Here is a 13044-nt window from a genome sequence, read left to right on the forward strand (position 1 = left end):
TGAGTGAGGGGTAGAGAGAGAGACAAACTCATGAACTGTGAGATCATGACCTGAGCCAAAGTCAGATGCTTAACTAACTGAGCCACCCAGGTGCCCAGAATACTTTTCTTTCTTTCTTTTTTTTTTTTAATGTGGGCAGATGTAACAACTGGGTGGACCTGTTCATATCTAGAAAATAAGAGATAAAATTTAAGATACCTCTATTTGATTAGAGAAAATGGCTCACTTGAATCGTCTAACAGAGAACATCAACATCTAACAGAGAAAAGTACAAAAGAATACAAATACAAAAAAAAAAAAAAACACTACCGGAAAAACACTTGTTTGGAAGGAGAGGCAAAGGGACATTAATTGTTGGACATCTAGAACACACTGTAAAAGCTCAGGGTTCTGATTGTGGGGTTCAGAATCCAGAATTCTACTTCCTAGCCCTAGAACTCCAAAAGATAATCAGTGGGGCTAGTAGACCACTAGCAAGGAGATCCCAGCCTGCCTTAAACAGTCTCCAGCCAGGATTTAATGAGGCATGAATTTGCATGGCATAGTAGATTTCTTCTGTAAGTAGTTAATTAAACTCTTGAAAAAGTGATCATAAACAGAGCTGATAAATTTGACCCAAATTAGAGCATTAACTAATCAAAGCAATAAGCTTCATCTCAAAAGTACAAAACAAAAAGCATGTAATGCCCATCTCCTCACATACAATCACTCACACACACACACACACACACACACACACACACAAAGCATGTGCACACATGCGCTTATACACATACATTAGTTAATTACTAAACTCTAGTCCTAAATTTCACTCTGGTTAAATAGGGTGGAGTGGGACTGTAAAACTGAAAATGTGAATGTAAGAGAATCCAGATTTCAGTCCAATTCACACTGGAAGGTGTGCAGAGACCCTTGACGACCTCCGCTTCCATGAGTGAATCCACTTCACACGTCAAGTCAATGTCTTGTTGTCTAATTTTTATATTCATATACTCAATAAATTAATAGCTCTCTGCCTTAACTTGGAATTCTCAAAGTAAAATTGCTTCTATCTGCATTTTGGTGCTCCTTAGAATACACTAGATTTCTCAAAACCGTAATAACATACTCAGAAATGAAAGCAATGTTTCAGATGATATATTTCATAGCACTTGGTCCTCAGCCCTCCCACACACACAAACACACCATGTCTTAGGAAACCATATAGAAAACAGGCAGTCTACTTTTTAATGCCATTTTGTTCTGGGTTACAAAAAATACATGTACAATATTTTTAAATTACAAAAAAAACCCCACCAAAATGAAAAAATATATATATAATCTCCTTGGTCAGAGAGATAAACCTTATTAACATTTTAGTCTTTTTTTCTAGTCATTTTAGGAAATATGTAAACATACAATTTCTAGAAAAAAAATATATCATTTTGTTACCTACTTTTTCACTAAAGAATGCACACTTAGTATTTTTCCAGGGCATCAAATATTCTGCAAAGTTATTTTGAGTAACTGGATAAATTCTATCAGATTCCTTATTGTTCAAATGAAAGTAAAAAGTTTACATTAACCAATGCTCTATTATTGAGTATTCTGATTGTTTCTAATTTTTTACCATTAGAAACAGTCTTTCAACGCCTATCTGTCCTTAGAGGTAAGCCATTGCATACATTTATTCATATTATTTTTCTCAGACAAATTACTAGATGTAGAATTTAGGACAAAGAATGTGAACAAACGTAAAACACTGATACATGTCATCCAAATGCCCTACAGGTAAACTGTACAATTACAATCTGCCATAAACATGAAATGCCCCAGAGTGTGGTGAATTTCCCTAATGTCCTTACCAGCTTAATTATTTTCTCTTTGATAATTAAAAACCAGACATATGAATTAAAACTTAATTTTTTATCGCTAGTGAGATTAAGCCTATATTCATTTGCTGATGGTTCATCTGTATTTCTTCTCTGTGAATTATTTATTTGTAATCTTTATCTTTTTTCTATTAGAGTATTTATCTCTTTATTTGGTTGGTAAGAATGCAGTATTCTTCACGGACATGCACCTTTTAGCTGACAAAGACTATATACATTTCTCCCAGTTGTTTGTCTTTCAACTTTCCTCATAGTTTTGATGTATAGCTATGTTGAGGGGGTGGCCAAATCTATCCATCTTCTGTCATATTTTAAAATTATTTTTTGTAAAGTCCTCCTTTGCCTTGTAAAATCACTTATTATGTTTACCACCTTCTCTCATTGCATCTATTGATCTGTGTTTTGCTATTGTTTTAAAACTGGCTATTCAATACATCTGAAACTTATTTTGCCATGGCAAGAGAAAAGGCCCCTCTAATCCAGGCTAAATGGTTATCCAGGAGTCCCAACTTACTCCACTGATACCACACACGTTCACTACTTTATTTATACAGCACTATATTTGGGTTATAACTTAAGCATAATGATTAAGAGGTTGAGTTTTAGACTCAAGTCAGACCTGATTTGGATTCACCCTTCCTACCCCTATGACCTCAGGCTAGCTACCCAACCTTCTTAAGTTTCAAATTTCTCACCTGCAAACCACTTAGCATAAGAACTTGCACATATTAAGTGCTCATAAATATTAGTCATTAGCAACCTTTTCAATAAGATCTCAGAATGACCACCCAAATTCTACATCTGCATCTGCTTTTTTGTCATCACAACATCCAAGAATTGTTGGGACAATTTCTCCAATCGCCTAAAGCTTAGTGAGACATCCTTCCTCACTTCAACCATGTCATGTAGAGCCAAGTGACAATTCAAGGGGCACCAGAGTCACTACATTTCTCCAAAAATTTCCAGGGTTCCCTTTCTCCTCCTGCCTATCAGTATAAGCCACCACAGGCCAGCAACAGGACAAGAGGGGTCCACAGGTCAATACCACTGCTTTCCCCACCTACAAAACACAGACTGCTCCAGCCTCCTCCCTAACTGAGAGAAGACCACTCCCTATACTCTATGGCTTAAAGCATTCATTTTTCCTTAAGGAAGGACTGGTGTCATTACATCTGGAGGCCTGGATAGTTTAGAATTCAGAAGAAAAGAGAAGGGAGAGAACTCCAGAGCAAGATACTCAGAGAGTTTCCAATGATTGTGCAATTGATTCAATAACCTCCCCCAACCTCAGATGATCTCTAAAGACTGAAAAAATACCACCTGGATAAAAAGCCAAGCAGTTAAATCTGAGGCATAAATCATGTCTTGGTTACAAAGTTCCCCACTTCTCTCTTAAATCATTACACTCACTCTAATATTTCCTTAGCAAAGAGGTGGGAGGCAGTTTGATATATAGTGGAAGGAACTCAGCATCTGGAGTGAGCTAGAGCTGAGTTTAGGGAATCTCAATTCCAACACTCATCAGCTGTGTGAGCTTGGGCAGGAGAATGGGTTTACTCATCTGGAAAATGGAGACAAAGCTTCTAACCTCACAATTTTATAGTGGGGATTAAATCCTACCTAACAGGAGATATTAATGAATGGTATGACTTGTCACCTATAATCATTAGCAGTTCGATGTATATACTGTTTTCTGAGAGCTAGAAAGGAGATAGATCCAGTCATCTAACTCTTCATTCTATACAGAGTAATTGAGACCCACCAAGGAGTTCAAAAGACATTTCTAAGACATATGATCAGATACCTGCCAAGCCCTATCACCTGTCTTCTAGTCTAGTTCAGTTCAGCATTTATTTTAGCATCTACTATATGCTGTGTGATGGAGAGTAAAATGAATAATAAGACAGAGGCTACATCCATTGGCACCTCAAATTCCAGTTCCCCTCTGAGTATATGTTCTCCCTCTTTAGACCATAAACTCCTCAACTAAGAAAACTGTGTCTGCCACCACCTTCTAGCACCCCACAGGGACCAAAGTCCTATGGTGCATACAATTGGTACCAAATGCATTCTGGAGAAAGGAACTAAGAAGCATCTTTATGGTTTCATGTCAGTTCTGCTCCATATGGAGAAAACCATTTTCTCAAGTAAGCCAGGTCCACAGTACAACTTGCCTTATTCTCCAGGGCACCATTCTCTCCTTAGCCTCAGTCCAGCCCCACAATGGGGACAGTAAAAGAATCTGACTCCAGAGCTTCCAGATCTTTCATCACACCATCTATTCTAATAATCAAGGAAAATGCAGAAGATAATGTAGGGCAGCCCACCCTCTGAGTAACAGGCAAGAGCCTTTTGAATGGATCCCTCCTCTGGGTACCAGTGGTATGAGGGCAATATCATTAAGTTCTTCACTTCATTACCTCTTTCTGAGCCTTCACTGTTCCATCACTTTTCTCCATCAGCTCTTGGATTTTATGTCTAAGCCTTTGCTTCCAATGTCTCCATGTCTGCTGCACTATCAATTAATGGCTGCATTGAATTCTCTAGAAGCTAGGTTTTCTTGGCCAAGTATCCAGGAGTCAAAGGGACTCCTTCATCTTGGGAGATGGTGCCCATGACTGCCTGAGTCTTCCAGTTGGCATCAAGGAGATTGCAAACCACTTCCAACTTGCTTATTCCCTGTGTGCATATTCCTGTCTTCTTCCTCTGGCTAGAGCTGAGAGAGCCAGGCAGTGAGGTCTCTGTGCCTCTGAAGAGGATCTACCTCTGCACATAGCCATAATTTGATGTCTCTCTCTGGGATACATATATGGAGTTACTGAGCCAAGAGTTTATTATCGAGCTTAGCATGAATATACAGTGAGGAGAGCTGAGTGCAAAACCAAATGTTCCAAGTGTTCCTAATTCCATGTGTTTTGAAGTGCCTGAAGCAGGAATTTTATGGAAGAGGGAGAAAGACTCTTCCCTGGTGGTAAATTAAGGATACATCTCTTTAGCTTTGGATCACAATCAGGCCCTTAGCTGTGAACTAATCCCATTCTCTATTTTCTAATTGCATTCTTACCAACAAGGCTGAGCCTTGTTTTCATAGTATGGTAAGCCTTGCTAAAAAGCTTCTCTGTTCTGAGGTTCCCTCTAAAACATGTCTTCACTTCCAAGGGTAATGAACTCTTTTTATAATAAACGCCTTGCTTTAATGCACACTCTCTTTGGTTTCCAGGAACTGCTTTATAATTACACAGCTCAGTACTGCATGTCAGAGGTTTGCTTTACCTTTAATATTTTATGAAGAAATTCAGATTTTGACAGTAAAAATATTTAACCCAGAGGACCCGGAGCTCAGACTATTATTTTGTAAAGTAGCCATCTAGCTGCACACTTGTGCATCGCTGGTTTCCCCAGTGCATACTCATACTCTTTGGTTCTCTCTGAGTAGACCCGACCACATGCTGTCCAGATGGAAACCTGGCTGTATCATTACATTATATTGAAATAACCAAATACCACCTGTTTCTGTTGGGGCTCCTGCCAACATTTTCCCATAAAACATTTATTTTGCTAATATTTTAGTTGGTCACCACAGAAGGACACTTGAAGTTAAAGATTTACCATGTGTTGCAGCCATTCAGAGCCAAGAGAGGCAAAAAAATAAATAAAAATAAAAATAAAAAGCCCTTTGAAACCAGAGAGTCGAGTTGGAGAAGAGCAAATGCCTATCCATTGTTTCCATAGGTGGATGCTTCACCTGGCATGATGTAATCATGGGCACTGGGATTTCAAAACAAGGTTTTCTTGGCAATCTTCACAAAATGAATTATTGTCATGTGTCTGGTGCTAATCTTTATGTTGTAAAAATATTTTCGGCTTTGTAAAGAGACTTTTCTTCTTTTTGGCAAATTTTCCCCCTCCAAAATGTTGCGTGTGTTAATAAGTTTATGGGGATAGGAAGTTGATTAGATTAATTTGACATATAGAAACATACGGTGTATATTATTTTCATTCCATCAAGAACAGGATGGGGGATTGGTGTTACATATTAGAAACTGACCCTGAACATGATGTTCAAAGTCATTGAATGCTCTTGGAAGCAGAAGCAATGAATTTATCTTGAGGACTGAGCATCCTCAGTTGGAATCCCTTGGTAAGTAAATATAATGCAACCTAATACAGTTGTATACATTTTGTTTTTCTGTCTTCTGCAACTACAAAATTGCTTGTCATAAAATATATAATTAAAGCTTAACTAGCTCAAAGACTGGGAGACCACTGAAAGAGTTTACCAAGGGTGTCACTTGGAACTGTTTGCATCTAGTTGCACCTTTAGAAGAAGACCTTTATCATCTACCTCCTGTGTCACTGCCTCTGAACCCAGCCTCCCTGCTGGTTGTAGCTTACACCAGCATTACTGCCTTAATTTTCTCTTGTACACTGAACCTCCTGTCCAAAATGAAGCCCAGAGGACTAACGAAAACACACAAAGAGATTAATGGAGTTTGGCACATATGCTTAACTTCTCCAATCTTCTGGCTTTCACAGTGCCTGGAATGTTCACGAGATTTTCCCAGAATTCTGATTCACTGCAAAGTGGTATTCCTTTCTATCATTGTAATTGGTGATTCAATTATAAAGGTTAACTGCATAGCCTTTGCCCCTCTTTCTCCCCAGTTAATTAGGAGGCGGTGTCTTCCCTTGCGCCTCTTCTAGACTGATGACTAAAAATAAGATGGGAGAAAAAAAAGGAGTAAGCCTGGAGCCTCACTCATGTAATGTGTCCATTTTTCAGCTCAAGGAGCTCTTTTACACCAAAATGCCCACTTTGCATTGTAAAAGTAATTTATATTTTAGATATTTGTTTTAAAAGTCAACTTGTAACCTGCAATGGCTATAGATATAGATTAAGAATCACAAGTAAAGCAATGTACCTCTCTTGACAGCTCCCATTCATGTTCACATATCCTCCCTGAAGACAGATAATCATATAATTAAGCAATCCATTTTTCAGCATATATGTGCTGTACAAAAGACAGGGATACAATGAATCCTGGTGTGTTCAAAGTACAAAATACTGAATAATCGCCTTTTTTATGAAAGCACTTGACCTTTAAATTGATATTTTCCCCCAACAAATTATAATTATTGTTCAAAGAGGTGTTGAATACAGCACAGATAATCCAAAGGTGGCCCATCTGTTACTCACTGTTACAGTCTGTCAAATGAGAGCTTTAGCTGACTGCCATAAAAAGTACAGAAAGAGCCACATTTGGCTTTCTGTCAATACCAGCCTTAATTTTTTTTGTTCCTTTTCTAAGATTATAAAATACATGAATTAATAAATACTACTTATGAATTTGCATCTTTCTACTTAGAGAATCTCAATATTCTGGATGGCATTAAGCAGGACAAGTGGTAACTCAGCTTGGATGTTGAGTCTGCTCTCAAAACAGAAAATTTTCACTTGAGTTGCCAGATTTATCCCATAAAAATAGAAGATGTCCAGCTAAATCTGAGTTTCAGAACTATAAGACTGTCCCATATAGAAAATTCTTCACTATCTATCTAAAATTCAAACTTAACTAGGCATCTTGTATTTTATTTGACAGTTCTACACCTAAGCGCTCAGTCTCTGTTCTGATCTGCTCTAGGTATCTCTTTTTTCCCCTTTTCTAAAGAGGAAAACATCAAAAAATGGACATCTACAGCTTCCAACACACACAGGTTGCTGAGGGCTGAAAATGAGGAACGCTAAGAAGTCAAGAACCAACATCATCTATATTGTTGATTTTTATTAGTTACTGACTGGACCATCTCCCTTCTCATGATTAAACAACTCTCTTAATCACTGCCTCAATTCCTGGAATCCTTTATCAAGAGCAAGGGCAATTCTGTCCTGTCTGAGCAAAGAAAAATGTGAACCTTCTGCTAATATTCAAAAGCTTTTTGTTTACCCTGCCAGCATCTGTTGGGTGTGTGCATTGTGTGGATTCATCATTTAAAATTCTCAAGGTGACACAATGGTTTCTGAGGCAGTCAGCTCTGTTTTTTCTGAGCACTGGAAAGGCACCTTGCCCTTCCCCCACACGGTCCTCCCTGCACTCCAAGCCCAGCCCTGGCCCCAGCGGAATGGCTGGAGCAGCCAGAGTGGGCAAAGGGCCTTGGGCCCTGAGGCCGCAGCCCCTCTGGCGAGGCTGCCAGGCCACAGGAGCACCCTGGCCCAGCAGCAGAAACCTCTCCACCACCCGCCGCCCCCACCTTTCCGCTGCTGGGAAAGAGTGTCTTCCTGGCTCCCCACTTCATTTCCCCTTCCCTCATGCCATGCAGTGGCTACCACGGACTCAATCTGAAATAATACTTTCTCAAAAAAAGGAAAAAAAGGCAAACCTAAGAATCCATATTAAAGCAGAAAAGGAAGAGGGGAGAATGAACACATTTTTTTCTTTATTGAACTGTTACACTGATGAGAATCAATAGTAATTTTAAATGTTTTCATTTCACATCCAAAATGTTTTATATTTGTCTCTAAGTTTGGAGTTAAAAGGGCATGTTCACTTACCTCATTTTATATCATAGTGATCTATTGCTAAAAGAAACATAAGAGCACTTTCAACAATCTCTAAAAGGCATGGAACAGTGTTCCTTGCCAAATACTTCTCAAAGTGTGGTCTCCAACCAGCAGCAGCAGCGTCACACGGTCTTGCTGGATACAGAAATTCTCCACCCCCACCCAGACCCACTGAATCACAACCTTTGTTATAACAAGGGTTCCAGGGGATTCCCATGTACTATGGTTTAAGAACGACCACCCTAGTCTATAAGAGACTTCCAGGGGAGCCTGAGCATCTCCTGACTCTCTGACCCAAACAATGACCCTTTTAAGCACTTTTGTAGAGTATTTGTACAGTGTTTATCTCTTTCTGCCAATGTGAGATTGGTACTTCAGATTTCTGTGCCAGACTTAAAAACATACCATTAAGATACTGGTTTGCCCTTTTAAGATGACCTCCATTTGTTACTCTTTGTACATACTCCCCATGAAACACACACACACACACACACACACACACACACAATTTCCTCTGCCCATTTCAAGGTATCTCCTCCAGGCCCCCTTTTGGGATATCCTGCACTCCCTCTCCACAGTCTCTTTTTTTAACCTTAACCTTCAGCCTGTGTCACCTCTAGTCTCCACATTCACCCATCCCCCTGTTTTCCCTCTTCAGCCTCCATCTTTTCAGTTTCCAAAGCTCTTTTCTCATTTATAGCCTTACCCTATGCACCATCTTTCACCCAATACCCTGTATCAATCTCAGAAACTCTATATTCTAGTTCCCATTCCTACCCTGTGCCCCTTTTCTCTCCCTTGTAAGCATGATCTCCTTTCCCCACAGGTTAGCCAGATATCAGATCTGGCTGCTCATCCCCAGATTCCACTGTTTTCCTGATGGCTCTTGTTCTCAGCCCCAGGCCTTAGAGGGTCACCAGTCCCGGACTCACTCCTCTCTCTCCTCCTCTGGAATCACCAGTCTTTGGCCTCTATTTCTGCTGTGACAGAGGGCTTTTTTCTCTGATGTTATAGTCTTCCCCTACTTTCATACTCAACACTTTTTATTATCTATCCACTGTTTTCCTTTTAAAATATATTTAATAAAAGAGTTGACTTGAAGGGAAATATCAGAGAAATAATCATCCATGTGGTATGAGGATAAGTCACAAATTGAGGAGGTGGTAACAGAACAGATAATGGTATAAAATACTGTTGTAGCAGGAGGGAAGGGCACTGCAGGAAGCAGGAAATATTAAATATCAGAAAAGATCCAAGGGTAGAGATAAACATGTGACTGCAGACCACAGAAAGCATACCAGTATGGGAAGAGTAAAGAGACAGTTCAGGTAAAACAAAAACTTTGAACCTTTCTTAGTTCAAAGACCACTTTAAGAATCTAATGCAATCCAAAGACAGCCTTCCTGGGAAAATATAACCAAACAAACATTTAATTTCAGGCACTGGGAAAAACCCACAAAGCCCAATGGTGGATGAGGTCCAGAGACCCCAGGTGAAAAAATTTGATACATTTAGAAAGACAGGTTTGAGTACCAGTCAAAAGGGATCAATGCCAGAAAATGTGTGAGAACTTGAGCTTGACCTGAATTCAAGTTATATCTTTGGAGAGGCGATGTATATTTTAGGGTACCCAATCTTGTTTACTTTCTTTAACACAACTTAGATGTCTAACTTTCAGTATGATTTTGTAAAATCTGTGTTTTGATTTCAGAAACTCTGGGCCAATGATGTTGGCTTAATGCCAGAAAGACCAGGCACTAACATATTTTGGACATGATGTCATAGATAAAGTACAGGAAATGATTGTCACTGGGCAGATAAAAGGAAAATATCTTAAAAGAGAATATAAACTTCTTAACCTACTCTACAGGCAGCATGGTGAAAATTTCTGTGCACCAGAGAAAGAAAACTCAGCAATGTGTGTAAGGAGTGCTTTGCATATGTGTGAGGTTAGAGAAAAAGCCACACCTGGATCGCAAATGTGTTGTCTCCATCTATGAGTATTCTTCTACCAATCCTGAAATAAGAAAATTATCATTTTTGTGTTTTCAGCATGACAGTATCAGCTAACATGTATTCAGATGTTGCTATATGCCAATGCTGCATGCATTAGCCCTTTATGAAGCGGAGGAAGCTCAGAGAGCTTAAGCAAAGAGTGGTTAAATCCCTCTCCTAGAACCCAAAGGCGGTATGGGCTAAACCAAGATTAAATCATGCCGCCTGATACCAGAGATCCAGTTTTTCTTTTAATTTTTTTTAATGTTTATTATGGGGGGGAGGGGGGCAGAGAGAGAGGGAAACACAGAATCCAAAGCAGGATCCAAAGCAGGCTCTGAGTTGTCAGCACAGTCCCCAATGTGGGACTCAAACCCACAAACATGAGGTCACGGCCTGAGCCGAAGTTGGATGCTTAACCGACTGAGCAACACACCTGCCCCTCTCAGATCCAGTTCTTAATGCCATCCCAGATCCTGCAATGGTTCTCTCTTCCAAAGACCAATGTGGCTCAAAATCTAAATTCCCTAGTCAGATTGTTTTCCCACCAGATCCACAAACCATAATTGGATTATTCATTTAGAATCTGAGAAACAGGAAAGTGTGAATTGTTGAAATAATGAGCACTCATTAAACTCCTTGGAAAGAAAAACATAGTCTTCCAAGGCAGTTCCTACAAGCAAGTTTTGTTTAAAGACAAAAATTAAAAAGTTGGGCAGGGCATCAAGGACATGATCATTGCTTCTAGATCTTGGTTGTTTTCCTCCAATACCCACTTTTCCACTTTTTTTCCCAGAGAACATGTAGGTGCTCACTTATTAAAAATAAACTTGCATGCCAGTCCACCCCAGAGTAAGATCAAATGGCTATCATGGGAGTGATATGAAAATGGAGTCATTTCCATGAAATTCCCAAGAGTGCTTTTTTGCTTTTAAGAGCAATGAAATCACTTTATGCTGGTAATTTATTGTTTCCACCAGTTACTCAAAATATTTGTCTACATGATGAAGAATTAGTTCTTATTCAAACATGTTTCTGCTTTTAAAGCAAAAGCATTCTAAATATTCAATGAAGCTGGGATTCTAGCAAAGGATCCACGAAGAGATAAATTAAAGACACATGCTTTCTTCTGCCTTAGATAAGCAAATTTTAAAAAAATAATAAAAATTAAAAGGCTATACCTCTCTTCAATAGACACTGAATTTCACAGACTGGACTAGACTCCTGGCTTCAAGGAAGGAGCGTGATTCCATCTGAACACTGCTTGTTTGCCCACTGTTCTGAGTCTGCATGTTAAGTAGGTTCAATCTCTTCTGAAAAGAGTGGTTCAAGCTAGTCTCTGTTCTGTCCCTGGCATTCATAGCCTCAAACAATAATTGTATGAAGACATAAACTTTTTAAAATGTAGATTGTGGCTGGTGTTATCAGAAAAAATATGTAGTTTATGGTTTAATAGTTATGTTGCAGATTTTCTATCACTACAGTAATAGTTACCATGTTTAGGGGCGCCTGGATGGCTCAGTCGGTTAAGTGTCTGACTTTGGCTCAGGTCATGATTTCACAGTCTGTGGTTTCAAGCCCCATATCGGGCTCTGTGCTGACAGCTCAGAGCCTGGATTCTGCTCCATATTCTGTGTCTCCCTTCCTCTCTCAGCTTCTCCCCCCTCATGCTCACTCTCTCTTTTGTTCTCTCCCTCTCTCTCTCTCAAAAAGAAACATTAAAAAAAATAGTTACTGTATTTGTGTGGCCAATAGTCTCCTTTCCAAATAAGGCACAGATGTGTCATCCAACAGGAAGGAAAGTGAAATGGAAGGGACTGTAGGGTTCATAAGAAATGACTACTTACTAGACACTTCCGACCTACTGTGGGCAACAAAATGAATGCAGGAGACCCAATTATTGCACCCAGGAGTGTAACTTCTCCCTTCTAGAACTTCTGTGCCCTTGATAAAAGTAGATAGAGGTATGATTGCGACTGAGCAGCTTTTCCTCCTGGAAAACAGTACCCATTATACTTAGTAAACTGAATATTTCCTTACTGTTTCCAGCAAGCAATCCTTTGGAAAGGAAAATTATATAGAAGCAAGAAGAGTTAATATAACTTATTCAAAACTAAGGGAGGATCAGAAAAAATGGGGAAATACTCAGAGAAATAAACTGTGTAAATAAATACAAATAATGCATCCTAATATAATAAGTCAGCCTCTGAAACCTCACTTGAAGTCTAGCAGTCAATGTTTCTACTTAGTCACATTAGCATTCAAACACATCATCATCTAGGAGATTATTTTCTCCCTGTCATCTGTTGACCCTCAACTATCCTCAGGGTCTAGCACACAGTAAGTGGCCAACGGTTACTTTCTGAATGAACAGGAATCACCTCATAGACCATCCAGGAGAGACAGGATCCTTTTTAGTGATTATCAAATTTCACATGCGTTAAAGTTATAAGAAATCTGGTTTGGGTCAGCAAGTTCAGTAAATCGGCCTCATAAAAAAGTTTGAGGAGAGCCTTTTCCACTGACCTTTCCTTCACATTTAAAATGCTTCTGAATTTGACAGTAGGCATCAGGAGATTTGGAAAAGGTCATGCCTCTTACCCAAGTCGCTCAGCTTCC

The 13044-nt window shown here is 39.3% G+C and overlaps 1 long non-coding RNA gene across 1 annotated transcript; it reads left to right on the top strand.

The window, feature by feature from the left end:
* The first annotated feature begins 476 nt into the window (after window positions 1-476).
* Window positions 477-7708, top strand: LOC115289167. The gene is made up of 3 exons (XR_003907430.1): window positions 477-557; window positions 5881-6012; window positions 7514-7708. It is a non-coding gene; the product is annotated as an uncharacterized LOC115289167 (long non-coding RNA).
* The last annotated feature ends 5336 nt before the right edge of the window (window positions 7709-13044 follow it).

The sequence above is a fragment of the Suricata suricatta genome, chromosome 4 (genome assembly GCF_006229205.1).
Source record: "Suricata suricatta isolate VVHF042 chromosome 4, meerkat_22Aug2017_6uvM2_HiC, whole genome shotgun sequence".
Taxonomy (NCBI): domain Eukaryota; kingdom Metazoa; phylum Chordata; class Mammalia; order Carnivora; family Herpestidae; genus Suricata; species Suricata suricatta.